Raw genomic sequence first — 17130 nt, forward strand, 5'->3', positions numbered from 1 at the left:
ATTGAATATAGCAGAAATTATAATTTGGGATGCTAGATGAAATTAGATTGCAATGTTAACTAACTTAATTGTATTATGACCAAAAAATGCATAAAATGGCAGCCAGACTCTATTTTTTATGATGAAAGTGAAGAGGAAATGAAGGAATCTAAAAATGTGATTTTTTTAAAGCTACAAAATAGTATGTCTGGAAAATTTTAAAAGCAAATTCAAAAGTAGCTTGCATTTTTGATACAAATTGTCTATGATAAGCTCTAAGTGGAAAGGAGAAAAAGCTGGCTGGAAACTCTTCATAAGCAGAAAACTTGTCTTCCTGGGTCATGGAAAATGATAGAAAAAAGACAAAAGATATTTAAATAATGAAATAACTAAGAAAGAAACACTGGGTACCCAATGAAGACCTGATTCTAAGAGAAAATGAGGAGAGTGTATTCATATGTCCATATTTACAATCTTTGGGATTTCTTAGCACATGGTACTTCGTTCCAATGATTAAGTAGAGTTCATCCTCATGATATTCAGAGATTGTTTTAGGCAAAACATATTTGAATTGTAACAACATACGTAATTTTGTTTTGTTTTGTTTTGTCTTGGGATAAGACATTTTAAAGCCTAGCTCTTCTGTATTTTAAAAAAAGCAATAAGGAATAGCATATCCAGGCAATTTCAGACCTTACCTATCAGAGGGTGGCTTTCACAGAGTGGTTATATGGGGATTATCTACTTTTGGAGGAATGTAATACAGACACTCAATTTGGTAAGAGGCAAAAGGAGGGAGAAATCTTGAGTCTGAACATGCAAAAAGATGTTGAGATTTGTTTGAGATCAGTGCCAAGTCCCTGAGTCCAGTAGGCAGAATGAGAGTAGTAATGTGTCTGGAGACAGCAGTGGGAAGACAGGAGCAAAGATAAGCTATTTTACCATATAATCTTTAGAAAATAAGACATTTCACATAAACAATTTTTACAATGTGTAATTTGAAACCTCAAATAGGCGTTTTTCCTGATGTGTAAAGTTGAGTCTGTATAATAGAATTTGATCATTTCTTCGCAAATTGGGGCATCATTTTTCAATCTGCTTTTTACAAACCGCAGTGTTCCAAAAGATATTAATAGATCATCCTAAGAAAACGTAGCTTCAAGGTGAAATGGCTTGAAGACATATTGCACATGCCATTTTTCTCTTGGAGTAGAGCAATGCTTAATTGGACTCTCCGAAGTATGGCAGAAAGGAAATTTGCTGCACTTTATTTAACTTAATATTTTAAAAATATATTTGATTATAACCCTCAATTTTTGTGGAACACATTTTGGAAGATATTAATTTTATAAGGAGTACAGTTTGACAGATGACTTTAAAAGCATCATTATTAATAATTGCCTATTGCAGTGCCTCCCAAACTTTATTATGCATATGACTCTTTCAGGGAACCAGCTAAAACGCACATTGGGATTCAGTGTTTGTCTGAGGAGGAGAGGAGAGACTGTATTTCTTTTTTCTTTTTCTTTTTCTTTTTCTTTTTGAGATGGAGTCTCGCTCTGTCGCCAGGCTGGAGTGCAGTGGCACCATCTCGGCTCACTTCAACCTCCACCTCCCGGGTTCAAGTGATTCTTCTGCCTCAGCCTCCTGAGTAGCTGGGACTACAGGCGTGCACCACCATGCCCAGCCAATTTTTGTATTTTTAGTAGAGACAAGGTTTCGCCATCTTGGCCAGAATGGTCTCGATCTCTTGACCTTGTGATCCATCTGCCTCGGCCTCCCAAAGGGCTGGGATTACAGGCCTGAGCCACTGCACCTGGATGAGACTGCATTTCTAACCAGTTCCCATGTGATGCATAGGCTGCTGGTCTGGAACCCACACCTTGAGCTGACCAGCTCTGTTTCATTTTAACTGGTCAGTATCACAGAGATTATTGAGATTTAAATAGATATACATTTTGACATCAGTAGGTTCAGCTGTTTAGGCTGATAGTGTGAAACACATCATTACAGTGGAAATCTACTTCAGCTTTGCCTGGCGTCAGGCTAACAAAGTCAAGGTAAGACAAAAGCCAGAGTCCCCCTCATATACAAATTAACAACAAGAGTGAGAGAAGAAGAATCTGTTCCGCAACTTCTGGACCACCCTCTAGACCAGACGTATGAAGTGGTCAGATGTGGAAAGAGAACATTGATGACAGGACTTTTTTTTTTTAGAGAGCTGATGCATCAGTCCCTAGTTTTTTTTTTTGAGGTAGGAGTAAGGGAAAGCTCTTATGTTTCCAAACCAAGTGATAGCAAATAAAATGCAAACGATCAATTTTGAAATATATTCCCTGAGGGTGGGAGACACAGAGGGCTTGTGCCACACTCATTCTTGGGAACACTAAAACAGAATGTGTATTAGGTCTGATCCATGCTTGGACTTATGCATAAGTGACATCCGATTAAAATTGGCCTGCACTGCTGAAATCTATTAGTGTTAGAGATATGTGAGTATCTCCCATAGACCTGTCATGGAATGCATGGGAGAGAAAACCGAACAAAACTGCTTTGGGTTATGTCCACTAAGGTTGCCTGTAGGACAAACAGCCATCTGTAGAAAGAGTCGAGTTATACAGCAAAGATTCCTAGAGATGAGGAAGTTGCAAATGACACCCCAAAGGGACACAGTTGGCTCCACCTGAGTCAAGGGATCTGCAGGAAGAAAGGACCCTGTAGGAGCCCTCAAGGGTCCCAAAAGGTGAAAGATACCACCTTCTCCCCTAAAAGTCCCCTTCTAGGTTTCCAGCTTAAAGCAGGTCCAGGAGAGGAAACAGAGCTTTACTGTAAATCAGGTTTGTTTGTTTTTATTATGATGATCTTGGACTAGACTACTGACTTCTGAATTTAAATTTGAACTGTACTTAAATTTAAACTTGTACTTGAAATGACTCTAGGACTCAATTACCTAAAACTGAATAGAGCAGCCATGGTTGTTTCCCAGTCCATTCAAGAACATGTGAAAATGAGGCCTGCTGAATAAAGTTTCAATTCAGGAGTGGTGGAAGAGGACACTAAATTGTATTTTGTTTATGTTAGGGGTAAGGCAGGTTCAGCACATCAGTCATGGAAGATTCATACATATCAGTTATCTACCACTGACGTCAAAGGTCACCTCTCTCTGTGGCCAGTGTCTCTGCCCTTCTCCTTTCATCTGCTGTTTCTAGTCAACAGAGGGCCTGAGCACAAATGTTCAGCCCGTGAAGGTGCTGAGCCGAGGCAAGAAGGACTCTTCTTCCTTGCATAAAACATTGGAATTTCAACCCAGAGAATGTACCTTTGTCTACAACATTTTTTATTTCCTTTTTTTCTCTTTCTTCTTTTTAGATTTTGGTTTGGGTCATCTTTCTTTCTCTTCCTATTATTTGTTTTTTGAAATGTTACTTATATTGTTTTATTATTATTTGTGAAAATTTTATATACACATATCTGAAAATATGTACAAAATACATTGCTATACATTAATGTATAGCAATAAAGAAGTTGCATATTACTTTGACATTTATTCATTGCCTTATGGAATTAAAGAATAGATTTTATGGCCGGGCACAATGGCTCATGCCTGTAATCCCAGCACTTTGGGAGGCCGAGGCGAGTGGATCACCTGAGATCAGGAATTTGAGACCAGCCTGACCAACCTGGTGAAACCCTGTCTCTACTAAAACACACAAAAAATTAACTGGTCGTAGGGGGAGGCACCTGTAATCCCAGCTCCTCAGGAGGTTGAGGCAGGAGAATCACTTGAACCCAGGAGACGGAGATGGCAGTGAGCTGAGATCGTGCCATTGCACTCCAGCCTGGGCAAGAAGAGTGAAACTCTGTCTCAAAATAAATAAATAAATAAATAAATAAATAAATAAATAAATAAATAAAATAGATTTCACTTATAGAGGGAGGAATGGAGGAGACAATATAATAGACATCTTAAATATAATAAATTACTTTGGAGGTGTGTGTGTAGACTCTGATTCAAATGCTGAATGAATTCTGACTTTGTTTATTAAGCGCGCACACACACACAATAAACAGAGATACAGGACAAAGACATACTTTTGATTCTTCTAAAAAAAAAGTTATATTCTTGTTTTTCATAGTCTGACAAAAGACAAGGCGGCTTTTGCCTCTGGAACTCTCACTTCTTCATGACTTGAAACAGTGTGCTTTCTTTCTGGTTACCCTTAATATCAGCAATCATTTATGATCATTTACTGTGAATCAGAAATTGTGGTGAGTATTTTATGTATATTAATTTACTTAGAACTCATGCCTCCCAAATTGCTGATGCAGGCATTTTAAATTGCAATTTATATGAACAAAATGAAGCTTACAGGATGTCAATGAGCCCAAGTTATAACCCACATTATAGAGACTAGTGAAACCAGACTTTGAACCTGATGAGTTACACAACAAGACCTGCACACTTGACAAAGTAGAATATAAATATTTGCTATCTGCAAGGAGTTGATATTGTCCGACAACTGAAACATAATTTTTGTGAGGCTGTTTTTCTTTATTTGCAGTACTATTGCAAAGATCATGCTGCAGTTCTTCCCTTGCCAGTTATTTACAATACTGATATTTAACATCACCTCAAGAGATAACATTAAACTATACAAAATCCCCAGGATTAAAGGAAAATATGCTTTGACTATATTTCTAATTCTTTTTAGAGAATAAAAATGTGAACTATTCTGAGTTTTATGGGTATCCCATATATGTACATAAAGTTAATTCTCTGTCTCAAGAGTAACATAGATATAAAAAGGCCAATTACAATTTTATGAATAGGAAATATAAGATCTGGGGATTTGATTTCTCTATTGTTGTATTCTAAATAACAGCACTATTTCTAGGGAATACTTACATCCTTCCTGACACAGAACAACTAGCAACTTTCATTAGAGAAAAGTCAAACCAGATGCAGTGTGAGTCCCTATATGTTGCAAGTAATGTTAAAATAGATTCCAAACTGGTGTCTTGTTTTGATGAAAACTCTGAAGACAATTTGGAGGCTGTTTGTCAGACTCTAGAGACTGAGGCACAGATGGAGTTCTGAATTAAGTGACTTTGTATTTTGAGATTTGAAATGAGCTCTAGTCCCAACTGTATATTTCAGTGATTATGGGCTAATTGCATGTGGTAATTGATTATTAAAGGATTTATACCCTTAAATTTTTAAGGTTTATGAATTATAAATTCAAAATTGCTAATAAAATTCAAGATGTAAACTTTATCTCTAGGTTAATTTATGTAGAATTGTGTGAACCATGTTTTGCTTTGTTTGGTAACACAATATTCTTCTTTTGAGGATTTTCTATAAAGCCAAATAGAAGTCCTTGAAATCTCAAAAGTTTAAATGTTTTAACTTTTCTAATATGTAAAGCAACAATATTTACTGCCTATTTTCCAATCATATCAAACAATTTTGAGTTGAAATGCTTGTTTCCTTCTAATACGGAAATAACCCTGAATTTATAAACTAAATACCTTGCATGTCTTTTGCATAAATTAAAATAAAGTAAGTATATTTAATTTATCATTGGGTGTTCGTGTATATTTCCAAAATCTTAAAGTAGATTACATAATATGTTTCAGAAAGGAATTATGTATCTGCGAGGCATCATTTTCAAAGCATCATTTGCATGCCTTCAATCAATATTATTAAAAATCAGAGTATTTCTGAATCCCAGATGCAATACTTTAATAGCCTTATTGTAGTTCACTGTTTTTACTGTACCATTAGTTTAAATTTTTTCTAAACGGTTTATTAATGTATGTTAGCTATCATTAAAAATAATTATAAACTTATTTTAAATGTTTAGTACTTTGTTTCCTGTTGCTCCCATGCCCAACTACTACCAATTTAGTGGTTTAATATGTTATCTTATAGTTCTGTGGGTCAGAAGTCTGAAATGGATCTTAATGGGGCTAAAATGAAACGTTGTGTTCCTTCTATAGGCTCCAGAATCTCTTCCCTGCCTTTTTCAGCTGCTAGTAACTGCCTGCTTTCCTTGGCTCCTGCCCTCATCATTCTGAACTCTGTTTCCATCATGTCAACCCCTTCTCCTTTATACTTTTGCATTTTTCTTTCATTTATAAAGACCTCTGGGATTATATTGGGCCCACCCTGATAATCCAGGTTAATCTCCTCATCTCAAAATCCTCAGTTTAATCACAACCACAAAGGCCCTTTTGCCATGTGAGGTAACATATTCACAGGTTTTGGAGATTCGAATGTGAAAATCTTCAGGAGAGGGGAGCATGAATCTGTTTACCACAATCGTGGTTTTTTGTTTTTTTGGTTTTTTTTTTCCATTTATATCATTTGTAGTATAAATTTTTACCTGTACATTTAGAAGAAAATATTCTGTACCAAGGGTAATGAGAATTAATATTTTCTTGAATGTCTTTTTTTTTTCTGTAACTACATCACACTAACATATTTTTTAAATGGGAAATAAAAGGTAGTGATCCAATGCCATACTAATTAAATTGGAATAATCGCGTGTGTACATATTAGGTTGTTTGTTTGTTTGCTTATTTGTTTCATTTTTGTAGGTTTATATAGTTGTCAAGATATAAAGGAAAGCAATATAATATACTACATTATTTTTCTAAAATAATGACACTGTTATCAAGTTGATATCCTCTCTCCAACCCAGATAAGGAGGAAAATATCGATTCAAATATCATAAAACAGTCTCTAGTTTGATTAACCTCAGTTGCCTAATAGAAACAGATGTATTTGCCAAACACCCTGTGAAGACCTCTTACTCCCTCCTGTAATTGATTAAAAATTGACCATTAGTTCTTTCCCATGCCTCTCATTGAGAGGTGGGGTCCATTGCCCCTTCCCTGGAATCTCAACTGGTTTATGACTGGCTTTTTCAACTAAAATGGAGTGGAATAGAAATGATGCCAATTGATTCCATGTCTGGATGGCAATAGATTTGTTACTTCCTCTTTCTCCCTCATGGAGGCCATCTACCACGTAAGCAGTCCAATTCTTTTAACATCTCCAGAAAGAGAGGAAGCTCAAGGTAGCCAAACTGAGAGAGGCCATATAAAGTGAAGAAATGTGGAGAAAAAAAAAAGAATTCTTAAAGCTCCCAGCCTAAAACACACCAGAATACCAAATCCAACTAAGCCTTGCCCCAATTCCTGCAGAATCAAGAAAAACTAAAATGGTTATTGTTTAAAATCACTAAGTTTAGGGGTACTTGTTACTCAGCAGTGGATAAGGAAATACTCTTTCTCTCTTTAGTACATTTAATTTAGTAATGTGCTCCAAGTCTCTTGCTTTTTCGTGATGCATCCAGAAGTAGATTTCAATTTTTTTTAATCTATTTTGAAATGTCAATATGATACAGCATCTCCCTATGGCACAGGGCTATTTCTGTATCTAGACATGTATCTCATCATAGCCTGTGGAAAGCTCTAAGTTGGTTTGTTTGACATGGATCCAGGATGATGGTATAATGGTTTGAATTTTATTTTTTATTTGGAGGCTAATAGTACCCTTACAAGATACGAAATATGGTTGAAGACTTAGCGCTCCCAATAACAGCCTTTGTATTTTTAAAACAAATTTTGTACTCTTTATATCTAACCTCTAAAGTAGACCGTTTTATTGGGGTACAGAAAAAAAGAGGAAAAAAAAGCATTGTATAGCTGTCTCATTCCTTTTCTACACCTCTGAAATAGCAGGTTAGTTCTGGATGGAGGCCTATAGTCTCCTAGGTCCTTTTGAGAGGTGAAAATGGAAGACATAATTGAATGGGATCTCATTGACTCCATCCCAGTCATCTGACTATGAATTCCAGAGACACACGAAGAAGATTGAATTTCAGTTGAGTCCTCTAGGATGATTAGAAGACAACCACTATTGTGGTTCCAACAGCTAAATTAACAGAGGGTCTTTAGATTTTTTTTAAATTTAGTTTTAATTTTTATTTATTTTTTAGAGATAGTCTCACTGTGTTGCCCATGCTGGTCTTGAATTTCTAATCTCAAGCAATCCACTTGTCTTGGCCTCCCGTAGTGGTGGAATTAGAAGTGTAAGCCACTGAGCATGGCCAGAATTTTTTAAAATTAATAAACTTTATTTTAGTAGCATTTTTAGTTTGAGAGCAAAATTGTGTGGAACATACAGAGAGTTTCCATACAGCCCATCCCTGCACATGCACAACCTTGCCCACTATCAACATCCCACACCACAGTGGTACTATTTTTTAACCAATATTTACATTTTAAATCTATGTTGACTCACTGTTATCAAAGTCTGTAGTTTACATTAGAATTGGGTATTTATTTACTTACTTATTTATTTTTTTTGAGATGGAGTCTTGTGCTGTCACCCAGGCTGGAGTGCAGTGGTGCAATCTTAGCTCATTGCAACCACCATCTCCTGGGTTCAAGCAATTCTCCCTGCCTCAGCCTCCCGAGTAGCTGGGATTACAGGTGCCCACCACCACACCCGGCTAATTTTTGAATTTTTAGTAGAGACGGGGTTTTGCCAGGTTGCCCAGGCTGGTCTTGAGCTCCTGACCTCAGGTGATCCACCCTCCTCGGCCTCCCAAAGTCCTGGGATTACTGGCGTGAGCCACCGCACTCAGCCAGAATTGGGTCTTTAGATTTATTTCCTTACACAAAGATTGGAGCAAATGTTAAGGTCTTCTTTCATCCCAATTAGACAACCATTGACTCTGAGCCTTTGCAATTGTTTTGCACTGTATCGTGTTTTTCTTTCTTACCTCTCTTAATTTTTGCTCGTAAAAAACTTGAATTGCCTTGCTCTCTTCTCATAAAACTGTACATTTTATCTAAGAAGACTTGACCATTAGGATATGTGGTTGTTACTGAACTGTACTGTATCCTGCTTTTTCCTGTGCAGATTTAGGGAGTAATCACAGAGGGGTTATTTATTAATTGGCTGTAGCTGCTCAGAATATGTTCATATCTATATCATCTTAAAATGTCTAAGATGAGAAGACCACAAATAGTCTCAACAATGCGGCACACATCTGGAGGGTAACTACCTATTAGATAGAAGTAACAAATTTTCTCATGCACCTTATAAATTTGCACAAATAAACTAAAAGATTCAGAGTCATTGCAGAAAGATCATCTGTGCTGTTAGCACATGGCCAAGAAATAGATATTCATTGTTGAATATCAATGAATATATATCAGTATCAATCTTGCTCCCCAAGGGCAACCACTATTTATGTTGAAGACATACATATAGCCATCTCTTCCTATATATACCTATACCCTATAATTATTTTATATAAAATAGAATATACTAGATATGCTTTTGTGTATAATCTTTTAAATTCACTCAATAGTATATGATTGAGATCATTCCATGTCAATATATGATGTCATTTATAATGACTGTAGGATAGTTTTCCTTTATAAGTATGTACCCTTATTTATTTAGCCAAGATTGACTTTTAAAATGTTTCTGTATTTCATTACTATAAATAACATTTAGAAAACATCATCCTAGTTGTGATTTGTTTACCACTGCAGCAAATATAAAATATGTTTTCTTAGCTGGGAGACTCACTTTTGCATAGAGGTATAAGTATTTTTTAGGTGAAATTCACTTAAGTTAACCATCCTTTCCTTGGGGTTGCACTACTGTCCAATGAGTGCATAATGAGGGCTGTACTGCTAATGCCTACACAACATGCCTGCATCAACTAGGGCTTTGCTTTACCTTGGTGCAATTATTTAAAAAAATAAAAAAAACTTTAAAAAATATTATTAAAGTTCACATAAGTTGCTCATTTTATAAAAAGGAGTTTATCGTATTTAAGTTGGATTTCATTATTTTATTAATATTACAAATACATTTGATATAGAGTGTTGATATGATTTTTTCAGGTCTAATGTGTATTCTTCATTTTTGTTATTTATTGCTCTTTAAAAGCATCAAAGTCTTATACAATGAAGCTTGCAGTCGTATAATGAGAAAATGGATGGAATTTATGTAAATATAAATACACGAATTATTGATTAAAATGTAGTTATTGTAGTAATAGTAGATGCCTTTTGTATTGAATATAATTCATTCTGCATTTGAAATTTGAAATAAAAATTAAAAATATTTTAACTAATCCTAAAATCATTTCATTTATTTTTCCTCATATAACCATACACAGTATAAAAATTAAGGATTTTTAAAAATTTGATTTCCCATTATTTCACGTTTTTGCCTCCTGATAATCTAAGAGGAACCTCAGAGAAACATATATTGGTATTCTTCTAAAATCTCTTTAAGCATAAGTTATTTAGGGTTCTCATCAACAGAAACACAAGATGTAGAATTCTCAGAATTCTTTCTTATTTGATAATGACACAGAAAACAAAAGACATATATAAAAATAACTTGCTAATATGGCTATGAAATAGCTATCCAGGATAGTAGATCTATTTCGTTTTATTGTGAATGAACAGAAGTCATTGCATATTGAATAAAAAGGTGAACTGTAATTACATACAATGCTTGTCAAATTGCTATTGCCAATTTTAAAGAAGGAATTACAATTTGAGAATAGAAATTATTAAAGAAAACAGAAAGAGATGTCATTACCTTAATACAGCCTAAATTGTCACTAACCCTACTTAATTATTCAGCATATTTTGAAAACCTTTAGGAAATCCATCATATTTAGCCTGTTCTTTGCAGCTATCCGTAGGCAATAGAAGCAAACCACAAACTCAAGGCTAATTGTGTTTAAATTCTAAGACATTTACTGCAAAACATTAAAGACACATCAATTCCTCCCCAGGAATTACTTCTGGATTTGGAGTATGGTGGTTTATATAGACCCCTCTTTGTAAACTGCTTGCTGTTAAGATAATACATATCACTTTATCGTCAATAGAAAATGGCAGAACCTATTGCTTTAGGGATAGGTTTTCTCTTGGAAATGAATGGCAAATCACAATTATATAAACCAAGAGATGACATAATATATCTATAGGTTGCATAATAATAATCATGGCAAGAGAAACCTACTGCATTTGCAAGATTAGAGCTAATTGGTTTTGCAGAGTGCAAGAAATCAATTTTGAAAATGCCAAGTCAAATCAGGTGTGCTATGCTATTAACTAGTATGTGGTTTACAACAAAACCAGAAATTGAGTTAGAGAATTTGTTTTAGACAGCTTTATTTGCAAAGCACATGAAAATGCTAAGAAATTTGGTGTATTTACATAGGCAGGCATCTTATTCAGTGATAGGAAAGAAGAATTCAAGCAGTAAGGAAAAATAATGCCGTTTCTATTTTATGGGAACAAAATTATTGAAATTAAATTTTAAAAGTTAATAATAATTTCCATAAGGGATTATACTTTAAATATTATCTAGAAATATTAAATAGAAATATAATTTAAGCATGGGCATGCGGTATATTCTACTGTAAATGGACTCTGTGAACACAGAACAGTCATGCTGTCTTGGGGAATGGAAGACGTTGTCTATGTCCACGAGGATATATTTGTTCCCTGAAGTTTTATTTTTCTGTAGCTATCCCTTGGGATCCATTACCAAAACTCAAAGAATGAGCCAGCAAAGAAGTCTGTGGGCCTCATCCATTTCCATTTATTTCCATATGTTGATATGCTGCATATTTAATAAGGAAAAAAATTTTCTTAAGAAAATAAAACTGTAGACTATAAGATCTTTTTCACTCCTACTATTCTAAGAAAGGCAATAATTTACCACGCTGTTTAAGTAACGTGTTTTCAAGTAATGACATCCATTAAATGATGCTTCTGTTTTCATGTTAAGAAAATCCAGACTTTCCAAGTTTTCTTATTTTTAAAAGATGAAGTAATGATATCAAAGAAAGAAAAAGGCTAAGATGATTAGGAAAGGAACCACTATTCATTTTGCCTGCTTTTTTTTAGTGGGGGGTGGTTAGACTCTCATCATTCCATATGTCATTTTGTTATTAGTTAATAACTACCAATTATATAACTATTGATAAGGTGACACAGGATAGATTTTCATTTATGAGAAATATTGATATACTTTGTATACATTATTTAGATTGCTTGCTAAGAAATACTATTCTTACATCCATTTGCATTGGTTTATTCTATTTCTAAGTTTATATTTGGTTACTCAAAGCTAACTTTGTGAGATTTTCCAGACACTGCTAAAAATAAATCAGAGTGTTTCTTTTACACAAAGTTTGGCTATTAATGGATGTTGTCATTTTTTATGTCGTAACAAGAAATCTGCCTAATCTCATAAAATAGTTTACTACTATAGAAAGTTCAAATTTTATTCCAAGGAAACAATTAGTATTTAAGATATAGCCCTTGAATTTGACATGTGTATCTGAACATTAATTGAATATGCATAATGGCAGCAAATGTGTGGGTGAATTTGGTTTTGTAAAATAGTAAAATAAACTTTTGGGTTTGGTGAATAATGTGGACTATCAAGTTGCATATTAATGTTTTTATAATCACGTAGTAAGTCTTAAATGCTATAATAGTTTGTGATCTAATTCTGATCTCATGTTCCAAGGAGAATTAAAAACTTTTCCTTTTATTCCTTATTGTTTAAGAACAATTTATATGCAGTGTAACATTCAGCAAACATTTATTGAGCACCTAGTGGGAGCCCCTAATTGCTGGAGATACCGTTATGAGTCAGATCGAATCACTGCCCTTGAAGTTTGAGGAGGAAGACAAGAAAAATGACTTTCCATAAGGGATCTTTAATATATAAATCTGCACATGAAGGAGAGATAGTAAGAGAGTGGTCAATTCTACTTTCAGAAGCAAATCAAGAAAGACTCTCTGCAGAAGATAATATTCTTGTCCTGCTCCTCCTTACCAAATGGAAAGTAACACTGACTTAAACAGAATACACCAAATTTACATTGTTATTCAGATCCTAGCAACCTGGCACCAACAGCTTGCCTGAAATAAAATTTCAGGTGAAGTTTATGGGTGAATGTCATGAAACCAAGTCCCATAAATCAGATAGTCATGAGATTCACTGCATTTCCAAGACCAGTTGAGTTTACATCATGATTAATAATCAATCATATTCTCTTAATTTTATCTCTTACTAACTTAAAATGTCATGGTGAAGGATTTTTTGAAACCTCAGAGTATAATAGGTCCCACTAAGGAAAATGACAAACTGATTGTCCAAATCAAAATCACTCTGGGCCTACTGAGTATGTTATGGTAAGGATAAAAATGAGAGTGAAACCTTCTGAAAAATTATTTGCTCTTTATTAATGAAGGAAGTATGTATTATTTACTCCTACCATGCTTTGGGCCCAAGAAAGAAATTGCTGAAAAAAAAATAAACCAAGGGAGAGTTTTGAAAATTAAGTGCAGCAAATTTAAGATAAATAAATAAATAAGAACTTAAAGCTGAAATTTGAAGGTGAGATCAAAATCAGATGGTTCTCTTTTGAGCTATAATGAGCCATAAAAAGGACGTTTCCTGACTAGTAAGCTAAAATGCCTAATGATATGACATGAAGGAGTTTTGGGTACCATAAATGTTAGCATCAAAAGTTTAATACTTAAGAGTTCATATAAAGGCATTATTAATGAGAAATGATGCCCTTAGGAACTCCGTGTACTAATAAATTGCTTGAAATAAATGGCATCTATAACTTTTTGTTTACCTGAAAGTTATTAACGTTTTCATTATTTAAGAGTGACACTTTTGTTCAAATTGTAATTGTTTTAGGTACATAATTAAATGAACAAATTTGGCTGAGAGAGAGAAAGAGCTGCCATTTTTAAATCAGAAGAAGCATGCTCCAGCCTTGGAATAAATATAGCTAAGAGATTTTTATCACCATTTAATGTCTCAAATTTCTAAGTATAGGGCCATAGACACAAAAGTTTCACAAAACTATCTCAGCAGTGCTAGAATAAAACAGGTAGCTCTATTTTATAGCCAAAATGTTCGCTGATGTCATTTTGCCACTTGTAATACGTTAGGCTATTAATAGGAAAACTTATAGCCTGAGATTATTTCTCACTCTAAATAGTGTTTTTCAAACATAAGTGCATATAAACCACCTGAGAGTTTTAAAAATTACCTATATCTGGGTCTCACCCCTAGAGTTCTGATATAATTGATCTGGGGTCCAGGCTGGACATTTGGACAGTGTAACCAAGGTTGACAAGCACTGTTATAAAGAAACTTGAAACAGGAGAAGCTTAGAGATTTTAAAAACTCAGAGGCAACTGAGCTGCAATCATTATGACAAAATAAATGATGCTTATTACTCCAAGATAGAACATATCAGGTAGAGAAGATACCTAGAGGAGTGTTTCTTCAAATACCTAAGTGTTTACCACGGATTTAAATGATCCTTTTTTTAATGCAGAGAGCATGAAAACAACAATTAAAGTAATTCATATGAATACAACAATCAACATAATTCTCAATAAAACCAATTTTGTTAATAATAATTTTGGTTCTGAAAATTTTGATAATGCAGAAAGCAGCTCTCACATCAGTGTTCTTAAATATCAAAATAGCAGTTTGAGAGCACCTGGAAGGTCAGTTAAATTGGATCAAACTCTCTCTGATATATGGTTGGGATCATTCACTTATGCTCTACTTTTTAAAAATGTATTAACCAAATAGTTATGAGTCTATCTATCAAGCATTCAAATTATTTTACATGTAATCTCCAATCTCCAGAAAATAAATGGAACCACAACAAATTTACCCCAATTTCTGCGGAGAGCATAAATAATTGCTTTCAAGGGATGCTTGAATGAAATTACTTCCCTGACTGCAGGGGTTGGGACTTGGTGAAGATTTGTCCTTTGTGAGTAATGAGAAGAGTATACTTGGATATAAAAATAGTAAAGAAATAATTAGTTTTTTAAAACCCTAAATTCCATGTTTAGCAAAGTTAATGAGTCCCTAAATTCCTAAAGCTGAATATTAGTGTGTAAATGAGTACTCCAAACCAATAGAGAATTACCTTAAAATTCATGGCTATTTAGCTAAAACTTCATGTGTTCTTATCATTCTGTGTCTCCTAGTTTTAGATCGAACAGATGTTTTGACTCCTAAAAGACTCAAAATTTCTGACATTGCCCTTTATTAATAAGTTGCATTTTGAAAAATCATTTGTTAAGTAAAAATTAAATTTACATTTTCAAAATTGCATGTAGGGTTAATTTACCTAATCCTTTATCTGTTTTGTGTTTCCAGTTAGCCAGTTTTGTTTCTGATATGTAAATATTTAAAAATATTTGTTGAAATTACAAATTTTATTAATTGATTTTTGAGGGTAGTAGGGTAGGTTAGTTACTTTTTATTTAAGTTTCATGGTGTTTTGCATATTCAACTTATTATATTGTGAGTAGCCTGAAAGACAGTAGCTATATGATCATTTGAGATAATGGTAACAATATTCAAGGGTTGAAAAGATATTATTTTAAGTATGAGCTAAGGACATTGCACTTTATGTAACTAGGGGATGATGAGAAAATCTGTTTTAACAGCATGATTAAATTGGGAATTCTTTTTTTGAAGTTTTGTAAAAGGGAGGCAGAAGTTTAAGGAAAAATGTTGGTTAGGTAAACTTGGATAATTTTAGATTAGTGACAATACTCAAGCTCTTGAAAATAGGAAAAGTTGCTCTTGTCATGTTAAAGGACAAGGGCTGCCATATGCTAATCACTGTATCTTTACACAGATCCTATAAAATGATTTATACAGAGAAGGGATTCCGTAAATCTTTACTAAATGAATGTTAGGTGATGGAATGGACCATTGTGGCTGAAGGAGAGAGTAGTGAAAATGGGGATATTAGGAAAGGAAGTGGATGATTTGCTTGGATTTTGTTAAATTAGGTTTTGATAAAAGAAACCTGAAAAACAAACAAACAAAACAGCCTGCATGACTTCTTAAAGTCCCCAGCTCTTAATACTGTTCCAATGGCAATTAAATTTCACACAAGTTTTGAAGAGAACATTAAAACCATAGCAAAGCACACATTATATTCGTTGTTTCTGGGTAGTGCTTCTTTACCAGGCAAATAAATCCTGGTAGACATGCAAGAGCTTGCTCTTAATCCAAAATAAACAAAATGTGTTTTACTGAGAAAATTGCAAGCATATCAAAGGGTAATTTGACAGTAAGGGTACAGAATACTATCAAGATAGTTTCTTCTGTTTTACATACATGTGTAATTCTTGTTTGAATGCAAGAGGGCTGAATACCAGCCGTATTTAATATATTTTGTGTCAACTTCGGTACACAGATTTTTTTTTTCTTGAAGAGAGAGGAGACGAAAGAGGAGAACATTAATTCCAGATAGCTTTAAGCAAATGTTAGAAAGGTGAACATTTATAGGCTTCCAAATATCTTTTGGCTAGCTGACATTTACAAACACTGAGCTAGGTAAGCTTTTCCCCTAGCAATATTAAGGCTCTAGCCGCAAGTAAAGGATATATGAAGTGAAATGTGCCATTCAAACATAGTAAAGAAGAAAACTGTAACCACTGTTGGTAAAAATCATGAGAACAAAGTCTTTTTTGTTGTTTTAAACATCCTATAAAAACATTGCAAAAGTTTATATAGCTGGTTAAAATATTTAGGACTATTTGCTCCATTTCCACACCTTATGATAAGGTCCAGGCATTTGTTGAGAGGGAAATTGCCCATTTAAATGAAGGAAAAATATGTTTTAAATTACTTAGAGTACTCTGTTGAAACCTAATGAGAACAGAAGGCAGCGTTAATAAGAAAAATAGTATTTACAAAGACTGCTTAAGAATGCAAGCTGGGTGCCAACTAATTGTAATTCTTTAATTCTGGTATGCGTGCAACATCCCATGTGTATGCAAACAAAATGTGTATTTCCAAGCTGTGTGTTTTAGGATCAGAGAATTTCAACCAAATATTAAATTCCCAAATAGTATGCAAACAGGTGCCAATCATCGCTTTAACATGACAGCTGGAAGAAAAAATTCCACGCAACACGTGTAGGTAATTGTGGTTAATGTTTATCTTTACATAGGAAGATATTTTAGAGATGTGTGAGTATGCAAATAACTCTTGGATTTCTAATTACTGTATTTATCAAG

The 17130-nt window shown here is 34.1% G+C and overlaps 1 protein-coding gene and 1 non-coding gene across 2 annotated transcripts in view; both read left to right on the plus strand.

Moving 5' to 3' along the window:
* GPC5 (glypican 5) overlaps nt 1–17130 on the plus strand; it is a 1483371-nt gene that overhangs the window by 678834 nt on the left and 787407 nt on the right. The window lies entirely within an intron of this gene.
* On the plus strand, nt 9641–9766 carry LOC112611190. The gene has a single exon (XR_003116573.1). It is a non-coding gene; the product is annotated as a U4atac minor spliceosomal RNA (small nuclear RNA).

Source organism: Theropithecus gelada, chromosome 17 (genome assembly GCF_003255815.1).
Source record: "Theropithecus gelada isolate Dixy chromosome 17, Tgel_1.0, whole genome shotgun sequence".
Classification (NCBI taxonomy): Eukaryota; Metazoa; Chordata; class Mammalia; order Primates; family Cercopithecidae; genus Theropithecus; species Theropithecus gelada.